The sequence below is a fragment of the Centrocercus urophasianus genome, unplaced genomic scaffold (assembly GCF_019232065.1).
Source record: "Centrocercus urophasianus isolate 14NV4802_14NV808 unplaced genomic scaffold, USGS_Curo_1.0 seq_28, whole genome shotgun sequence".
Lineage (NCBI taxonomy): Eukaryota > Metazoa > Chordata > Aves > Galliformes > Phasianidae > Centrocercus > Centrocercus urophasianus.
In genome coordinates this window covers 3,361,423-3,365,710 of record NW_024884844.1, presented here as the reverse complement: position 1 = coordinate 3,365,710, position 4,288 = coordinate 3,361,423, and positions in this window count along the sequence as shown.

The following is a 4,288-nucleotide window of genomic DNA, read 5'->3' as shown; positions in this document are numbered from 1 at the left end:
AGAACAACCAAAGCATAAACATATGGTAAGTCTGGAATGAAAATAAACCCGGGAGCCTGGATGGTTAGGACCTTGATTGGTAACAGAATGCTTGTTTTGGATGTTTGTGGGAGAATCACAAATCAAAAGCCAGAAAGAAGCATCAAAAAGAGCCACAAAAGCATCAACAACTTGACTTAAAGATAAACCCTAAGAAAGCTATTTGAACAGGTGCTGACTGGGAGAGATTGGTAGTTGTGAGGGAATTATCTCTTGTTTGATTCTACCTGGAGATACAGAGATCAGAACTTTGTAAACAAACAGGATTGCATCAAAGACAGGTGACTCAATCATCAATTACTCTTCGTAACATTCAAACTGTGTGCTTCCTATGGCAGGACTAAAGAGAGAAAGCCCCCTTGTTCTGGTTTCCAAGAACAAAGCCTGTGAGTTGGTATCTCTCTCTTGTATCAGGGCAGAACAAAAGGGAGCACACAATTCAAACATGTAAATCACAAGAGGAGTTAAAATAGCATCTGAAAACTTACTGGTAAAGACGAACCCTTATTAGAAAATCAATGGCAAAGCGCCCAAAGAGACTAGGAGGTGCAGTTGGAACAGTTGTGGTTTGAAATAACATTGGAAATGTCTTAGAAAAGCTTTGACGAACTTGGAAGTTGCTATCTGATAAGCTGCAGAAAGGGCTCGGGAAACTGAAAAACGTCCTGAAGAATGAAAATGAACCAATGTCAACAATTGTAGCACTCCAAAAAGAAGAGAGAAAAAGAACTCTATTTGAGTTGAGTGGGAACAAAGCCTTCCCTGATACACTCAAGTATCAGCAAGGACCTCAAGGGCGAATTGGCTGTGAACCAGTTTTGCAGACACTCAGGTAGACTCAGAAATAAAGATCAGCAAAAGACAAAAAGATACTGTACTGACTGCAGAATTTACTATAGATCCTGAAGTTTTTCACAGCTGCATATTACAAAAGGAAACAGCTGCTGCAAACAGAAGACAACACCCACAATTTGCCAAGATCTCTAAAGCACAGTTCTGTATCTCAAATTCAGATCAGAAATTCTAATATGGTTAATGCCATTGTTACAATTTGAAGAAAAGTGAGGACTAACCCAAGCTTACAAATAAACAGAAATTGGCAACAGTGGCAACACTGAAGAAACGCAGTTGAGGTCATTACTGATCCTGAAGGAAAATAAATAAAGGAGAACGATTATAAATGCAGGGCTTTAAGAAAAGAGGATTTTACTACATATTCCAAACCAGAACCAACCACAAGGAGGGCGAGAGGGGAATCCCAAGCTGATCCAACTCAGGAGACTCAGGCACCAGCTTGTAGTTTCCGTATAGATCTTAACACGTACCTTAAAACAATAACAATAGCAGAAATAGAAGAAAGATAAGGGAATAGGTAAGATTCATTTTTTATTTTTTGCAATGCTCAAGTCCTGCCTTTAGAGGCAGAAAATCCACCAGAAATTAGTCTGTGGCTGCTTTCCAGCAAATAAAAGATGAGGAGTGTTTGAATTTTGCTTTGAGATTCTAAATCTCTGGGGAACTTCAGCTGCTGAAGTTCTTCTGGATCTGGAACAAGAGTAAATCTCTATTCATTTGCAGGGTTTTGACAACAGACAGAAGGAGATGGGGAAAGGGAGAAAGCAGTGACAAAATGTAGAACTGATAGATAAATATTAACTATAGAAAAACTAAGAAGGGGTGAGCACGTGAACTCTCAGAAAACACATTGACTTTTGATCTGGCACCCTATCAAGAATACAAAGAGAAACTAGAAAGTGATTTTCTTTTGCTAGAAATTATTTTTATCCTGTACTTCCCTGTTTCAAAACACGAGTGATGCTGGGGAAGATGGCTACCTACCAAGCATCCTTCTTTTCCACAGCAAAGTGGTCAAGAAGTCATATGAGACATGGAAGAATCATGTCATGAAGTTATAAGAGATCCTTCAGCTCAGATTCTGAGTCCAGTTAAGAATTAAAAAAAAAAAAAAAAAAAAAAAAAAAAAGTGACAGCATCAGACTGTAGAAAACAACACAAAGTTGTTAAGCATGTGCTGGTCTACTACCGTAAGAAAAAAAGTGTTCTAGATGCTGGTGAAAGCCCAATCTGGTTTACAACCCTGAATGTTAAAAGAAGTGGCTATTGGCAAGTGGAAGTGTGTCCAGAGGGACAAGGAAAAAAAAAAAGTGCTTTCATAGTAGGACAAGGACTGTGGCAATTTAAAATGATGGCTTTTGGCTACTGCAATACCTCAGCTACATTTAAAAGTCTAAGGAAGAGAGTATTACATGGCATGCCTCTCTCAGCCTGTTTGTTATACCTAGATGATATCCTGGTGCATGCTAAAGTGTTGGAACAAGAACTGATACGTTTACAAATGGCTTGTAATTAGCTTAAGGCTGTTAGTCTGAAACTGAAAAGAAATGCTGGGAGTTCGTTTCAAAAAGAGGTAATTCACCTTGGGAAAAGCCAGTGAGGAAGGAAGCAAGATTTCCTTGGACTGGGAGAAGCTGCCCAGAGCTGCCCTTGTGCTGGATATAGGCTGGCTTTGGGAGGACGTTGTTTCTTTTTATGGGACTATCAATGTATTTTTCAGCATTGCACAATCACTGAGAGCATTAGGAAAAGAGATCATGTTTGGGAACCAGAGATAACCAGAAATGCAGCCCTCTATAGGTTCATAATCACCCAGGGCAGTGCCTCCTGGTGCCGTGGGATTATTACAGTGCTAATAATCTCTTGGGAAGCAAGAGATTTTATTTCCCCTTTTTCTGTGAGCTCCAGAGGAACAAATGTTCCTGCTGCACCCATTGAAAAAGCATTTGTCATCTTCCCAAGAAGATGGCATAATATATGACATAAAACTAATTTGGTAAGCTTAGCCTCAGGGAGAGAAATTCCTTGAAACACCACACGGAGTTGGAGATGAGCTAGAATGCAGGCAACAGAAAAAGGGAATGAGAGAGAAAGGATAGGCCCAAACTCCATGCATCTGGAAAGCTTTTGTCTGCATTGGTGGCCATAATCAGATGCTGGGGGATGAAGAAGAACAGAGCAATACAATTTGTTATTTCCCAGTCACACTTTCTGCTTCCAACTGATTCCAGCTTGAGGTTTCCTGACCCATATATAGTTTACATGCAGTTGGTAATTCTCAATGATTTTGTCTTTCATGAACTCAAATTGTGCAAACGTGTCACATCCTCAGTGTCATTTGGCAGTGAGCTCCGCTGGTCTACCACCCACTTTGTGGAGCCATTCAACACTTCAGAGTCTCCTTGCCTTCCTTTGAAGTTTTTTCCTATCCTACAAAAGCACTCAGAAATGAAAGGTCCAAAACGTGAGTGCATTCAAGGTGAACCTTGATATTCTTTGTGTTGTCCTCAATTCTTTCCCTGGTATCTATTAACATTTCTTTAATCACTGTGAAGCACTGAAGATTTCACAGAGCTGTCATGTTCTCAGCACCTCGCTCCTTCATTGTACCAGTCAGCTCTGTTCCTACATCCTGTCATTATCTCTGGGGAGGGTGAGGGGGTTCTGTGTTAGTTGTTTTTGGTGGGTTTTTTTTTTGTTTGTTTGGGTTTTTTTGTAAGTTTTTTTTATATAACTTGCACTGCTATCAGAGGTGATGAATACCACACAGCTGCATCACAATGTACTAGCAGAGAACACTGATCTCATATCCTTAAGCAAAAATCGAAGCTACCAGCCAATACTTGGAGCTGATTACCGGCTTCCTTGTTGTCTTCTGCAACCTTACTGTTTTTCAAACTGATCTCAGTTCTCCTATCTCTCCCCCAGGACTTTTGTTGGTTTTGGAGACTTTTCTATAGCAAGCAGTTCTTATTTTCTGCCTTCCAGTTCCTCAGCTCAACCCCCAGACCCAGTCTTTCCCAGTCGTACTCCACTTCTTGTTTCCTCACACATTTTCACTCAGATTTTCAGTAAGATCCTGTCTACTAAGCACCCGCATTGGGTAGTCACTCTTTCACCAACACGCTGAAGGAAAAGCCAGAATCCCCTCTCCACTCTCAACTCCAGGATTTGGTGCCAATCTACTTCAGACCAGCTGCAGTCCATGTGTGTCAGCATGGCTTGGCTTTTGATGCTCTGATCTTGGGAGAAAGACCACAGAAGACAACTACTCAAGAGCATTCAAAGGACAGATGTCCGTAAGGACAAAAATAAGGCTTAACACAAGAGAGCTCCTTTCTACCACTCTTCAAGAAAAAAAATAATGACTGGCCCCAAATCAACCCAAAGCCAA